The sequence below is a fragment of the Mastomys coucha genome, unplaced genomic scaffold (assembly GCF_008632895.1).
Source record: "Mastomys coucha isolate ucsf_1 unplaced genomic scaffold, UCSF_Mcou_1 pScaffold20, whole genome shotgun sequence".
NCBI classification, from domain to species: Eukaryota; Metazoa; Chordata; class Mammalia; order Rodentia; family Muridae; genus Mastomys; species Mastomys coucha.
In genome coordinates, this window is record NW_022196903.1 from 363,846 (window position 1) to 380,950 (window position 17,105).

A 17,105-nucleotide genomic window follows, 5' to 3' on the forward strand; every position below is an offset into this window, starting at 1 on the left:
GAGAGAGAGAGAGAGAGATATGCTTCAGTATGGATTCCAGTATGAAACAATTCACGACCCATAGGGTCTTTAGAACTGGCTTCCAGGTGTTTTTATGCTAGTCATTCTTAATCAACATCTCCTTTTTCACTGTTTCATGGTGTCCCATTACAGAATAACAGCTAGGGACAAGGATATTGCCTCTTTGAGCCCTAAGATCCTCTAGAAGAAGAGACATTTGCCTTAATTTTTAAGAGTTGACCTTGCTTGGCCTTTGTTACGGAGGAATATGGGGGAATAAATGAATTTGAAGGACACTATGCATGGTAATGATCTCTGGATGGTCTCATCCTACCCTCTGAAACAATCAATTAAAATTAGCCATGCTATCATGTAAAAGATCCTAAACACTCATCCTAACCAGTCAAACATTGGTAATTCAGAAGCGCCATGATATAGTCTTTCATTTTATAGTAGAACGCAGAACAAGGATTTTTTTTTCCCTTATAGAAGAATCCACAGCCCATTGTTTCATGGTATGCAGTTCTTCTGCTGCTGCTCTGTCTGCTGCACCCTTACGGTGGACTCAATAAACTTCTCTTCTTCTATTCTGGTCTCATGAGCAAATTCTTTCAGTGTTCATGACTCAGGATCACCACATTTCTCTTTTGTGGATCTGACACTAAATCATAATAGGTTTTCTGTTTATACATCTTATATTTTTCTATTTCTCACACCTAAGGAATAATATAAAGTTTGCACTGTAAAACTTCTGACAATTCCCCTCATCTCTTGTTGGTTTAATTATTTTATATTTAAGGCCTCACGAGAACCATTTCTTGAACTATAAATCCTCTGGTGACAAAACATTATTAGTTTATTTTATAAAACAGTAAGAATACTTTAAAGGCATTACTTTACTTTAATACTTTAAAAGTAATACTAGTTTCCTTGTTTGAACCAAACAGAATTATGGATAAACATATCATATTTAAAGTTTTATCTTATTGATGATGATGGGTGATTTGATCAAAGCTAGATTATATACTCATACTCAAGTAGCTATTACTTTTAATCATAATTAAACATAAGCAAATGACAATCTCATTTATATTCAGAAAAAATAAAGGAAATTAGCTCCTCGTCTAAAACTTCAGGAAATTAAGCCAAGTAATAATTACAGGGCTAAGGATGAAGCAGAAGCCTTCTCCAGTGCTCTTCTTCATAATTATCCTGGTCTACAGTGATAAATGAGCCACACACACAAATTCTTTTTGGAGGAAACATGTTTTAATTAGCTTATGGTTTATTTTGGCTCCCAGTCTTGACAGGGAAAATGTGTCAATATGTATTTTCAAATTTCAAACCATCACTATCTGTAGAGAAATTACCATCAATGGTCTGATATTTTTTATATTTGCTTTTTTTTCTTAACAGTTAACATCAAAATAGTATTTTATCTTGTTCCATAAATCATAAATCCAATTTTATATACCAAATATGTGTTAGTAATTCAGTATGCGAGGTTTTTAATCTGTGAGGTACTCTTTGGAAAGGATTGGCTAGAATAATTGAGCCAAATGACTAAAACACCTGGGTCAGACTTCTGCATGTATTGCTTGATAGCCCTTAGCAAAGTTTTTATTTTTATTTATTTATTTATTTATTTATTTCGTTTTTTTCCTCTTTGCAAAGAGAAGGGCAAAGCAATAATGCCCCTAACACCCTTACTGATTTTCTAATTGTGCTTAGTAATTTTAGTAATATCAGGGCCCTACAGAGACCTGCTGGCTGTTAAACACAATGATTGTCAGTACCAGTTTAATGTCCAACATATTTTCTCATTCTCTCTCAGTGCCAAGAGAGCCAACTTGTTATTTCTTTCTTGGGCTGTGGACTACCTTGACCAGTGACTCTCTAGTATATGTCTTGGACTATCTATGGCATCATTTGGTTTGTAGCTCAATAACAACAGTAACTCAGGAACAATGATTAATGAAAAAGAAGATCACAGATTTTGAAAAGAACAAAGTCCTCCTGGGAGGGTCTTCAAGGAGGAAAGGGAAGGGAGGGATTATGTAATTATATTAGAGTATCAAAAATAACAGAAAATTTAAAAACAGCTTCTAAAGGCAGCAGATACTTGCTTGATGGAAGAGACAGTAGCTTCTGTGACTAGCGAGAGTTAAAATAATTAAATTAAAATTTAAAAGGCTCACAATTTTCTTCTGTCATTCTGAAATTTTCCATGTAACCAGAGCATAACTACTCTTAAATAGAAATACTTGGAATGATTGGCTTTTGACAGCTTTGGGAACAACTTACTTTATTTTATTTACTTCTGTTTCTTTCAGTTCACTGTAAGTGGCTACTGAAAATTAATCCAGATGTCAGGTTTTGCACAGCTCCTTGTCAAATTGCAATAAAGAAAAATAGCTTAGGATTCTGATAGCCATTCTGTGTTTAACAGACAATGTGCCTTTGACAATCTATTGCTTTTGATAATATATCTTGATTAATGTTTTTATCATCTTTACTAGATAATGGGTTACTAAAGAATTAAAATAGCTTCCGAGGACATTTCTTCTCTCCTTATATACCTATGATACCATGTAGTTAGTGAATAGATTAAAAAATACAAAATATGAAACTCTTAGGGCTAAGATGAATAACTTTGTGATTTTTATCAGCAGCCTCAAAAAATGGAAGAGTAGAAGTCCCTTGTCATCAACAAAGTGAAAGTGGCCCAAGGAATATATTCGCACTTACAAAATGACTGGCTAAAGATACTGAGCTACCTCAAAGACCCTCCTACACTCAGGAAATTAAAAAGACACTAGGTTGACCAGTCTTATTCTCTGGGATTGGCCAGTCCAGTGATTAGCCAGCAGTGGTTTTAAATCTACTTAGAGAAGGATGAAGCTTTAAAATTTGTTGTATTTGCTTTTTGTTTTTGTTTTGTTTTTTACATTGCCAAATACATACTTTGGTTAGATGGTATTTTATGGAATCTATATTCTATAATCTTTATTCTAGTTCATGGATAAATTGACAGCAGGCAGGAACTCCCATATGTTGTCAGTGTAGGAAGGAGAGACATAAATATTAGTCAGCACTCTAAACTAATTTTTGTGAAAATGAGGGAACTAACAAAACAGATCCACCCGTGGGCATGAGGAAACCCAAATGCCATATCAGTAGTGGATATTTTCTTGACATCTTGCCAGCAGCTGCCCTGTTGCCTTCTCTTATTCTTAGGCAACTGCTGTGTGACAGCTTCTTCCACTGAAAACCTCCAGTGCATACCTCAGACAGCAATGAAAATATTCTGCCTTATTGTACCATGAAATGATACTTCCATGATGCAGTGCAACCAGACCTGTTAAGTTCCTTCAGCTTTGCTCTTCAATAATTTAGCAAATTATGAAAATAAAATATTATACTGAGAAAAATAATATTAAATTTTAAAATATTGTAATTATATAATTTAATCTCTTAATCTCATTTTTACTTTCATGCCTATAATTTAAATTTTTCCTAGATCACACAATTTATCTGTTCAGTAGGTTTTCAAAGGAAAGTGTTTAAGGAATAAGCCATGGAAATTCTGTTACTGATAGGGTGAAAACCTTTGAACACTGATATGCCTGATGCCAATCCAACACTTTGTACCATAGTATTTTATTTATTAGTTTAGTTATATCTTTATATTTCAGAAGAGGTTTTTTTTAAATTAAAGATATAGAGTACTTTCTTAATCTATTAAGGAAATGTATTACAAAACAAAAATAAATTTATTTATAGGGCATAGATGCACTTTATGTAGAGGACTCTGTTATAAAAGTTCTATCAGAAAATAATTCTATTATCACAGTATCACAAAAATTATATGTTGGCAAATTCTAACCTGCTAAACTAGAACTCAGATTGTACTGTATCACACAAGCAAAATATAAACAACTGAATTTAGTAGGTACAAGTGCATGCTTAGTTTATTAATAAAAGAGGAAAAAAGCAAGTTTGTCTTCAATACACACAATAGTACTAAAGTTGCCAAGATACAAACAAAGTCACCTCCTGCTAATAGAAATCATAAATTTCTCACATGTACAGAAGTTTTATCTAAATATCTTTCTATATATCAACATGTCACCATCTTTCTGGATTCCTTTCTATTTATGGGTAATAATATTTTAAAATATTAAATGTTTTACAATGTTAATACAATATAGCACATCCATATCAGAGAACTTCAAATCACATTACCAGAAAGCACAACACACCCATTTGTGTAGGTTTAACGAAGACTTTAAGTCCATTTGTGAGTGAATGTTGTAGTTTTAAATTATTTATTTATTTTTATTCTATGTGCATGAGTATTTTGTTCACCATTAACGTAAGAGCATTACAGGCGTGCAAGTGCCTGAACAGGCAAGAAGATGTCAGATCCCTAGGGACCTGGAGTTAAAACTGGTCAAGAAGTACCACATAGGTGCTGGTAACCAAGTCCAGGTCCTCTACGAGAGCATCAATGCTCTTAACAGCTGAGCCATCTCTCAAGTCCCAAGTGTATGTCTTATCACTTATCAAGAAACAAAGTTAAAACAACAGATATGATAGTATAAAACTTTTTTTTTTTTTGAGACAAGGTTTCTCTGTGTAGTCCTGGCTGTCCTGGAACTCACTCTGTAGACCAGGCTGACCTCGAACTCAGAAATACGCCTGCCTCCCAAGTGCTGGGATTAAAGGCGTGCGCCACCACCACACTTGATATATCATTTAAACTTTAACTTCTTTTTATGTAAATGGCTGTTTTGTCTGCATTTATATATGTGTACTGCAGACATGCCTGCTGCCCTTGAAGAGGGTATTGGATCCCCTGGGACAGATGATTTTGACCCTTCATGTGGCTGCTGGAATCAAAGTTAGTGCTCTGGAAAAGCAAGAATTGCTCCTAGTCACTGAATCATTTCTCCAGGCTTTGTATTTTTAAATTGGGAGTTGAACATCTATTAGAATATAGATTACAACATAATTGTAAGAAATAAAGTATACAAAACACAGTTACACATAACCTAGTTTTTGGATACATGAACCAATGGACTAATTTATCTGAATGTTTTGAAATTATTTATGATAAATGATGTTAATCAGTAACAATGTGTTTACAAAAAAATCAATGGAAATCATTAAACATTGTGTATATTTATGCAATAGGAAGATAAGGTGACAGATTACTTCTTTTTGCAAATCTGTCTTTCTGAGGAATAGTTTCAGTTTCCCTGAAGCATCTTCACCCAAAGGCAGTCTGGACAGGATAGCTTCTGCTTCCGGTGTCCTATTTCCCACAGCTCACCAGTCTTCATTTATCACAGTGCCATTCCCTTCACTCCTGTAGTGCCGGGCTGTAGAGTAATGACTGCATCTGAAACCTTGTAATGACCAGAGTTCTGAGGAAAGGAAGGAAAGAAATACACAGTTTCCTTCCTTCAGGTGTCAGCTCCCCACAGACAGACCAGAGGATACCATCACTAGACTTTGGTACAACCTCTCAAAATCTTTCTTACTTCCAATAATCTTTACAGAATTAAACCAAGTGTGTGTGACATGGCCATGTTCATGTGCATACCCATGCAGACACAGACACACAGATTGGGGGGGAGAGAGGGAAGGATGCAGGGAGGGAGAGAGGGAAAGGGAGAGAGAGAGAGAGAGAGAGAGAGAGAGAGAGAGAGAGAGAGAGAGAGAGAGAGAGAGAGAGAGAGAGAGAGAGAGAGAGAGAGAGAGAGAGAGAGAGAAATGGAGAAGAAATGACATGGCCATGGTATCTATATGGATTCCAGAACTCAGCCATCACACCTGTATGGTAAGATCTTTTACCTGCTAAGTGTCAGTTTATCACCTCTTCTACATTCAGAGTTGACAGAGAGGTCCAGAAGTGGGGAACATTGGAAAGGAAAACATCAGTGATTCTATATAAACTCCTACAAACACTTCAGTTATATTTTGAGAGGGTAATAATGGTTTACCCCTGGAGCCTTGTCGTTGTGCTTCACTGTCACAGCACTAAGCCCTCCACTTTGCAGGACTGGATTCCGTGTTCTGTCTTATGATATGAAGACCAACTTGTTCAACCTCTTTTGATCACACATGAAATACTTTGTAGATCAAATGCTAAGCAGGCATTGGACATTTCAAAAGAGACTATCTGACATTTTCATAACATTCCTTGTAACGGTTTGACCTGACCTCAAAACTGAGCAAATGAATTTTCTTGGCTAGGTCAAAGTGAATTGCTTCTAAACATAACGGGTATGATTCTACTGCATGAGACTCTTCTATCAGGTTACTGCTCAAATCTCTTCAGGAATAGATTGTTCATAGAGTTAAAATATTCAAAATAACCTACTTGACTTGAGGAACTCTGTGTCTAAGAGGACCAACATCATGGACTGTATTTTCCTCTTTGTGTACTTCCATTTACTTGAAAATGAGATAAAATTAAAATTGAAAAAAAAAAGAAGTCAGAAATTTTTAAATAGAATCTTTGTCAAATGTTTAACCAATTCCTTCATATCAGGCTATAAAGAAAACAGTCATTAGCTGAGAGTATAACCCTATTAAATTAAAGTTGTATTTCAAAATGATGTACAAGTTTTGGTTTAAAAGGTCATTTTATTCTTTGTATTTGTTTGTTTTTTATCTCAGAACACAGCATGTGGAGAGAGAGAGAGAATTAAATCTTAGTAAAACTGCCCCTTTATTGGCTTCCTAGGTGGTGTTTTCTTTATTGTTTGTCTTTGGATCTTTCCCAAACAAGCAAGTCAATGTTGCCATGTACACTATTCAGCCTTACTTCTTAACTGTCAGCAGATCTGTAGAGTTAGGCAACTCCATTTTTAAAAAGTATTTTGATGTGTGTGTGTGTGTGTGTGTGTGTGTGTGTGTGTGTGTGTGTGTGATTACATGTATATTGAATGTCCACAGAGAGTAGTGGATCCCCTGGAGCTGGAGTTGTCGGCATTTGTGAACACTCCTGCATGGGTGCTAGGATCTGAACTCTGATCCTCATTGCCAGACACTAAGCATGCCTAACCACAGAGCCATCTCTTCAGCCACACTTAACCAATTTTATTTGTAGAGTTTTCACTGATGGTAATGCAGGCTTTCTGAAAATATCATGACTCCTTGGAAATTTTATTTATCTTTTTCGTTGCATGTATTCCGGTCAAATTAAAAAAGATATTATTTTGAAACAAATGGAAATGGGCTCTGTGGAACAAGAAATGCTAACTATAAAATATACCTGAAGATTTGCTGCCCCCATACATTGATTTATTGATGAGGAAATTGAAGTTGAAAGGATTCCATGTGTCATCCAAGAGCATACATTGCTCCCATGGCAATTGATAGCACCAATGAGGTAAACCTGATTTCCTTTTACCATTCCAAAGACCAGTGGTTCTCCACCTTCCTAATTCTGTGACTCTTTAATACAGTTCCTCATGTTGTGGTGACTCCCAACCATAAAATTATTTTCATTACTACTCCATAACTGTAATTTTGTTCTTGTTATATATTGTGATGTAATTGCATCATATGCAGGAAATATGCCACATTTATCATATGTGATCTCCGTGAAAGGGTCATTAGAATTCCCACAGGTTGAAAAGCACTATTGCAGTTTTTTAAATTACTTTTGGGTTAACAACACTGATATATGTCTGAAGACTATAAAACAATGTTGTGTACTTTGAAAGGTATATATTTACTCTTGTCTATACAGTAGAAATAATAAAATTAAAAGAATATATTCTAGATGACTCTTGCTGACAAATAGATTTAATTCTTGAGTGTTAGATACTTAGTGTTGTTCAGGATATTTGTATGTTGGGTTTAAAGGCTCAAGTGGTTTTCTTTACATGACTCTATAAGGTAGACCTGCTTAGGCCTGGATTTCAGTTGGGTTAGCAAAGTATATTCTAGTTTTATTTCAAGACAGCTCAATGACACATTATCTTTAAAACTATTAATTTTTAAAAATAAACAATCATGCTATAAAAATATAAGAGTAGCAATGACTAATTTGTTAACAAAACAGTATGAAAAATTATTAGTGGGCTATCCTTCCAAAATTTGTCTCCTGCCTTTGAAAGTACTTCTCAAGAGAAGTTTCCTCTTTAGATAATGGCATGGGTTTACTTCATTCTGTTTAATGAATGACTTCTGTTGGCTCTTTATGAATTGATAATTTATGCAAAACTCACCAATTAAATTTCTTAATGAATGTCATTTAAATTAGAAATATGCATAAAATGTTCAAATAAAGAAGACACACAGAGCATAACAGAGGAACGCTCATGTCATATGTGTACGTGTTAGCTTCATTGCCATCAACAAAAGCAGGGATAATGAGACTTCCACAGAGCTGCAAGACAGGAAATCAAAGGATTTCTCACAAATTGGTTTCTTGTTTCTGAGAAGTTTCTCTAAGTGTTTCTTATAACATACTATGCTGGGGTGACTGACTGATTGCTTGAACAGGAAACAGACAATGTGTGTATAAGGGGACTGAGACAACTGGTGGTTTGTATAAGAAAAAGTAAGTTTATGGTCTTTCCAAAATGGACATTAAGTATAGGGTACAATAACTAAAACTTGGTTATCTTAAAAGAAGAAAGGGGATGAAAAAGAAGAAGAACAAAGGGAAGAAGGAAGAAAGAAAAGGAAGAAAGAAAAGGAAGAAAGAAAGAAAAGCTGTGACCAAAATAACAGAATGTGAAGCAATCCATGCATCATTTGCTAGGAATTGTGGAGAAGGAATGAAGAGCTGGCTGGTCCTTATATAGGAGCATCAAGGGTACAAGTAGGACATAAAATGTCTGAAGCCAGAGCTGGTTGATACTTGACCTCTGCATAGATGTGATTAGATGTAGGAGGAAGAAAAGAAGCACACTGATTTTTTAGGCTGTTTTTGCCTTTGGTCCTTTGCCTCATTCCTCCCTGGGGCCTAGACTACTTGCAAGTCTAACAACAATGTTATCAGATAAATATTGTGTGAAAAAAATGATAGAAAGATGATAATGAGTTACACCGTGAACACTCACCGAATCATTAAAGAAAGGATGATGGTAAGTTACACCATGAATAGTCACTGACACATTGGAGAAGAATACCTTGAAAAACTCAGGAAGAAAAAAATATTTGTCTTTTATGCAAAAGAAGCAAAAGACAAGTGGCATTTCAGTTTACAATAAGGAATGCATTAATTGGCTGACCAGAAATCCAAAGAGGAAGAATGAAACAACTAGACTTTACCCAAAGACTGGGGATATTAATTCAGTGGTAGACTATATATATACCTAGTGTGTGCAAGCCTTAAGTTCAATTTTCTGCATGAGAAACAATAAAGCAAACAAGTAAGCAAGTGAACAAACAATCAAGTTAATGGTCAGCAAGATGGTTCAGTAGTTTTGAGCACTTTCCATCAAACTTGACAACTTGAATTTGATTCCTGAGATACACATGATACAAGCAGAGAGACAGACCTCTCACAGCCTGTCTTCTGACTGCTTTAGTGTGCCCTGTCCCCAGACCTGCCCCCAAATAAATTAAATTAAAAAGTAAAATCACCGAAATATCTTAATATATTAGCCTTAGTTTAGTACACACATACACACACACACACACATAGTAATAATTACATTCTTACACTCACATTAATATTTATGGGATTATTTTTTATCATTTACATACTTATGCCAATTAACTGATAGTATTCGGCAACAACTTAGTCTTAAGTCCATAAAATTCCTTTAATTTTGTCCATAAATATTATGGCAATTTCTTTCTTCCTTTGGCACAGATATAACTGCAGATAATGAATTTTCTTTTCACTCTTACCCACAACTTTTCTGTCTCTGATATTGAATATTTTGGTAGTAAAGGAAAGGGCAGCTTTGTCTCCTGAGAGGACCTACTAGTGCCTGACAAATACAGAGGTGGAGGCTCACACCAATCATTGGACTGAGCACATGGTCCCAAAATGGAGGAGCTAGAGAAAGGACCCAAGGAACTGAAGGGTTTGCAGCCCCTTAGGAGGAAAAACAATATGAACTAACTAGTACCCTCAGAGCTCCCAGGGACTAAAACACCAATCGAAGATTATACATGGTGGGACTCATGGCTCCAGCTGCATATGGAGTAGAGGATGGCCTTGTTGGTCATCAATGGGAGGAGAGGCCCTTGGTCCTGTGAAGGCTTTATACCCCAGTGTAGAGGAATGCCAGGGCCAGGAAGTGGGAGTTGGTAGGATGGTAAGCAGGGGGAGAGGGGATGGGGTAGGGGCTTTCAGAGGGGAAACTAGGAAAGGGGATAACATTTGAAATATAAATGAAGAAAATTAAAAAGTAATAAATAAAAGGAAAGGGCAGCTTTCAAATAGTACATATCTGGTTGTACTGACCAATATGTAAACATATTAGATAAGCCTTAGAAGCAAAGCCATCATAGGTGGCAACTCATGGCTGCAGTATTTTGGAAACTGCCACTAGGATTTCACTTAGTCAAAGAGGAATAGAGCATTTACTGTAAGAGATGATAAAATAGCATAGGGGAGAACTTAAAATTTTCATTGATTTATTTTGAAACTTTGACATGATTAATATGCATGCATGTTTGGGGATTTGTTCGGTTTTTCTTGATGGATTATTTATTTTGTCATAAAACAGAACTTCTTTCCATAACACTTTTGTGTTGAAGTACCACCCAAATGTTCTTATGATTAGTGTTGGAATGAACATATCTCCATGTTTCTGTTTTCAACCCTTCTGTGGCTTTATCACTAGAATTTTTTCCCTTATATCCAGCTCATCCCTAGATTTTGTGTTTTATTTAATGTAGTGAATCTTGATCTGTAAATGGAATGTTATTCCATTTACATTTAGTGCAATCATTAATGTAGTATGTTCATTATTTCAGTTTGGTATTAATTGTATCAATGCACAATTTTCTCAGTTTCTACTTGTTTTCATTCTTTTGGAAAGTACTTCTGTTTTGCATCCCATTTTACATTTCAGATTGACATTTTAGCTAATCATAGTACTTTTTGTCATCTGCCCTAGTAATCACTGAATTAGAAATCACTAAGTTAGTATAGTTTTTAGTAATAAAAGATTACCTCACAATCTATATAAGAACTCTATAAAACAGAATAGTATAATTTCACTCATTTTCCTACCATTACTTTTGGATTATTATAATTTATCTTATATACTTTTGTCTCTTTAAATAGCTTTCTTTTTACCTTGGTTTATTTGTATGTACATGCATGGTGTGTGTGTGTGACATATGGGTGTATATGTGTGTGTAAAAATAAAAACTTAAAAAACATCTTGAATTTGAAAGGCATGGCAGGAAATGGAGGGAAGTAAAATGGGTGGAAATAATGTAAACACAGTATTCATGTTAGAAATTCTCAAAACTTAAAAGAATTTAAAACATAAAATATATATGTAAGTAAATAAAAAGTAAATATATAAGGTACCATAAAATCTTTTTGTTTACTTAGCTAGCTACTTTTTCTGATACTCTTCATTTATTTTTAAAGGTTATTTTTCTTCTTTTATTGTTTTTTTCTTAAATATCTTATTTTTTTATTGATGTTTAACATCAATAACCAGATATTAACCAGATATTAGTTGTGCATGTTTATGTGCTCACATGTGTGTGTGTGTGTGTGTGTGTGTGTGTGTGTGTGTGTGTGAAGAGTGGGTTTGCTGGAGACAATTTTTTTGATTATATTATGATGCTTTCATACTTTATGGGAATTTTCCATAGAGAAAGATTCCTAGATATGATAATTTCGTCCATTTTTTACTACTTTAAAAGTGTTAAATTAGCTTTTATCATTATTTATTATAAAATACAAGATATACTTTCTACCAATAGCCTCCTGAGAGTAATAGGTCTATTATTCTCTAGATACTTTTAAAAATTATCTTTATTTAGAATTTTGGGAATTTGATTATGCTGAACCCAGACATAGTTTTTGTATGTACCCATTATTTGTGCTTAGTACTTGGGACTAAGGTGTTGATGACCGTCAGGAGGTCTGAAGATTCCAGCTCTCATATCATCAGAACCTATTTTTCCCTCACGTCTTATTGCAGCATTTTCTCTGTGCAATCACATTAGGGCAGTGACAGGCCTGTGATTGGACAAGAACCAATTAGAGAGGTGGAGCTAGAGTTTTAGGAGTGAAAAAGGAGAAGAGAAGAAGGGAAAAAAATCATCAGGGAGGCTAGTAAAGATGATGATCCAGACCCCGGATGGTTTTAGTCAGCCACAGGTAGCCAAGAATATTATAAGGTTAGAATAACTAGGTTAAAACATTGTCTTTATCACTTGACTCTGAAATTATTGTATTTGCTCTTGTAAATTGTGATCTTATTGATATATAAACCTGCCTGGATAATTAAGCCTTAAGAGCCATGCTTTTATCAGGTACTGAGTGCTAGATACTGATTGTGGGGGTGTGTAAAGCATTGAATGTAAGCTAGGTGATGCTGCTCTCTGGGAGAAAATAGAAGGAGCCCGCTGGTACATAGTGATGTTGTCGCCGGCTGGGAGGGATAGGAGAGATTGCGGGAGGATTACTATAATATTTCCCGCAACAATGCCTCTATTTTTTTCTTGTTTTTCAAGACAGGGTTTCTCTGTATAGCCTTGGGTGTCCTGGAACTCACTCTGTAAACCAGGCTGACCTCAAACTCAGAAATCTGCCTGCCTCTGTCTCCCAAGTGCTGGTATTAAAGGCGTGCACCACCACAGCCCGCACGTCTCTATTTTTAAGTAATGTTTATGATACACAATTATTATGTTCTATTCACTTTTTAATGATTTTTTCTAGATTCCTAATGCATCTGAGTTTTTCCGTTCTCTGTGTAGCCTTGGCTGTCCTGGAACTCTGTAGACCAGGTTGGCCACGAACTTAGAAATCCACCTGTCTCTGCCTCCCAAGTACTGGGATTAAAGGCATGTGCCACCGATGCCTGGCTCTACAGCACTTTTCAACACGTGTTGAAAATTTTCTGTAAAACCATTAGCAGACACAAATCTCATTTACCCCACAAAGAGTTTGTTGTGTCTTTGAAGCTGCAAGAGATGAAAGTTAACCTGCCCAGTAAAAGAGATGGGTTTGAAGTTTGGGGCCCTTAATTTATAGTTTAAGACAAAGAAATTCCCTTTGATACAACCTGGGGTATCTTCTGGAAGACTGCTGGTTTGTAAGGTACCAGTCTGTATAAATATAGAATGTTTGTGGTTTATATCCCAATTGGTAGGAACTTGGAAAATTGTGACATTTTCAGACGTTTTAAATTTAATTCCTAGTTCTCCCATTATTTCTCTCTCTCTTTCTCTCCCCCTCCTTCCCCCCTCTCTCTCTTCTCTCTTCTCTCTCTCTCTCTCTCTCTCTCTCTCTCTCTCTCTCTCTCTCTCTCTCTGTGTGTGTGTGTGTGTATGTGTCTACACACATGCATATGTTCTCAAGGTCTCATCGTAACATTAAGAGACCATAAGGGAACAGCTATCTTCCATTCACAGGCCAAATGTGTCCTGGAAGAGATTATCCTTCACACTGATGTGGTGAAGTAAGAAAGAACTTTTTTAAAAGATGCAAATACATTTACCCCAAAATTAAAGAGAAGCTTTTTTGAGAGAGAATATGTACAAAACATGCAGGAGAAAATTTATTTTATTTGGGAATATATTATAATAATCTCAAATATTAAAATGGAATATATATGATAGAACTAGCCCATGAGAATATATTTCACCCATGAATATATATATTTAATATTCTAGGGTCCATATAATAGTAATGCAAAAATGTAACATTATTAATGATAAAGATTTCCAAAGTGTTTAAAGGAAAGAAACTATCAAATGTGTGACACTGAATATTCATTCTGATACATTATGCTTGTAACAAGTTAAATATGTGAATCCATACCATATACTCTTGTGCTATGCAACAAATGTCTTATCTCTTTGACTTTGTTTCTATTGATAAGGGTTTTCTATGACTAATGACATTAATTAATAAGTATAAATGGCACAAACTATACTATAAACTGTTCTGTTGCTGTAGTGTTTGTTCCCAAGTGCCTCTATGTAGTCAACTATAAAAACCTTGAAGGTGTAAACTGTTGTACATGATCTTGGTGAGGAACATTTGCTTGGTGTGAGGCCTTAGGCTTATCTCAACTGCTGATTTATATACTTATACATGAAGCATACAGTATTTATAATATGCTTATAACAAGTTAAATATGTTTATTTAGCATATTAGTTTATTTAACATAATAGTTTATTTCTTCTTTTATTGAAAATACACTTTTCCATACAATATATTCTGATTACAGTTTCCTCTCTCCTATTCTTCACAGTCCATTCTCTTCTTCCATCCAGATCCACATCCTTTCTGTCTCTTGTTAGAAAATAAAGGGGAGTCTAAGTAATAATAAAACAAAATAAAATCAAAATAATAAAAAACAAATTAGTGTGACAAAATACCCAAAGAAGAGAAAAATGGCTGAATAAAAAAAAGCAGAAAAAAAATGCAAATAGATACAAAGACACACATATTCAAACACTCACACACACACCCCAGAGAGAGAGAGAGAGAGAGAGAGAGAGAGAGAGATCCCATACAAACTCAAAACCAGAAACCATATATGCATGTGTGTGTGTGTGTGTGTGTGTGTGTGTGTGTGTGTGGTGGTGTGTGTGTGTGCCAAACAAAAACCAACCAACCAAACAAAATATCATTCTGATCTAACCTTAAAAGGCAAAAACCCTCCAAAGATACCTTTGAGTTTGTTTTGTTTTGTCTATTTGCTATCTGTTATTTGGCTATCTGTTTTGTTTCCCAGATGAGATGATCTTGGAGAAAATTAATTTTTCAGAGGTAGTGTCTAGCTTAAGGATGGGTTGTATGTCCACTTCTCCTTTCAGTTCTAGGTTCTCATCTGGAGCAGGTCCACGCAGGTTCTGGGAAAGCAGCCACAATCTCGGTGAGTTTGTATGTGTGCCAGCCTTGTTTTATATAGGAAGCTTTGATTCCTTGGTATCCCTCATCTCCTGTGGCTCTTACACTCTTTCCTCCTCATCTTCTGAAGATTTCCTTACACCATGAAGGTTTTATTGGTTGTAGCCATTCTGACAGGTGTAAATGAAATCTTTTAAAAGGCAGTTTTGATTCACATTTCCCTGATTACTAAGGATGTTAAGTATTTCTTTAAGTGTTTCTCCAATTTGAGTTTCCTCTTTTGAGAATTTTCTATTTAGATCTGCACCCTCCCCCCTTTTAAAGCTGTGTTATTCTTTTTCTTGATGTTCAGATATTTCTAGTGTTGAGATCTTTGTATATTTGAGAAATTAGTCCTCTGTTGGATGTGTAGTTGGTAAAAGTCTTTCCCATCTGTAGCCTGTCACTTTGTCTGGGTGATCGTGTACTTTGCTTTCCAGTTCTGTGAAGTCCCATTTGCTACCTGTTGTTCTTAGTGCCCAATTTTGTTGTTGTTGTTCAGCAAAGTCTTTTTTTTGTGTGTGTGTGTGTGCCAATGAATTCAAGACTATTCCCTACTTTCTCTTCTATCAGCATGGTAATGTGAATAAGAACAGCCCCCACAGGATCATATATGTGAAAGCTTTGTCAACAGAGAGTAGAACTCTTTGAAAGGATTTAGAAGTGTGGCTTTGTTGGAGAAGTTTGTCACTGGCTGGTCTTTGAGGCTTCAAATGCCCAAAACAAGCTAGTCAGCTGATCTCTCTCTCTGTCTCTCTGTCTCATCTCTGTCTCTGTCTCTCTGTCTCTCTGTCTCTCTCTGTCTCTCTCTCTCAGTCTCTCTCTCTGCAGACTTGGATGTAACTCTCAACTACTTTTTCAGCACCACGCCTATCACACCTATCACCATGCTCCCCCACCATAATGATGGTTAAGTTTAGCTTCTGAAACTACAAGCAACCCTTTCTGTGGTCATGCTGCCTCTTAACACAATAGAACAGCAACTAAGACAATCATTTTATCACTGTAGTTCTGCAGTACATTTCGAGGTTTTGGATGGTGATATCTTTATAAATTCTTTTGTTATTAACAATTGATTTAGCAATCTTGATATTTTTGTGTTCCATATAAAGCAGAAAACTATGCTTTCAGAATCTGTGAAGAACTATGTAGGGATATTTGATGGAGATTGCATTGTTTCTGTAGATTGCTTTTTGTGGGATAGCCATTCTTACTGTATCAATTGTGCTGATTGATGAGCACAAGAGATGTTTCCATCTTCTGGTATCTTTTTCAATTTTTTTCTTCAATGTCCTAAAGTTTTTATTATATAAGCCTTTCATTTGCTTGCTTAGAGTTACCAAAGACTACAATATTAATAATTTAATTATGATTCAAATTGCTTTATCAGTGAACAGAGAATTTTGAGATCTCTCTTCCTCTGTTTTTCTCTCTGTCTCTCTCAAATACACACAGGCACACACACACTTGTGGCCTTCAACTCTGAATTAATTATTGGGCCATGTTCTACTTTGTTTATATATTTTGAAATAATGGTTGTTTTCTTGGAACATAAAGAAATTTATCAGTACCTTTTATAAGGTCTTGCTTTTGAATGACAAGCAAATTCTCTCGCTGTGCATTTAACAAGAAGTCTAGAAAATGGTATTTGCTCTGAACCCTTAGAGGCTACATGACAATGGCCTCTGCGAGATTCTTTATGTTGGGCATTATATTCGTTCTGTGTCTTCTTCATGCCAAATACCATTACATGATGTATTATATCTTCCTCTTTTCCCCACAAATATCCTGAGTGTAGGTTTCTGGCCAATCTCTATAAAGTGAAATTGACTCACCCAATACTTGTTGAACTCCTACTGTGTTCTAGGAATTGAAGTTATAGTAGTTCTGGATTAGCTCCCAAGTCTCCTGCAGCTTACATCCCACTGAGAAATATAAAGTCATAGTAATGGCTTTAAACACCTCCCTGGACTAGAAACATGAAACTACATAACTCTCTTTTTAATTTCTTTGTGTGACAAAGCTTTTACTATAT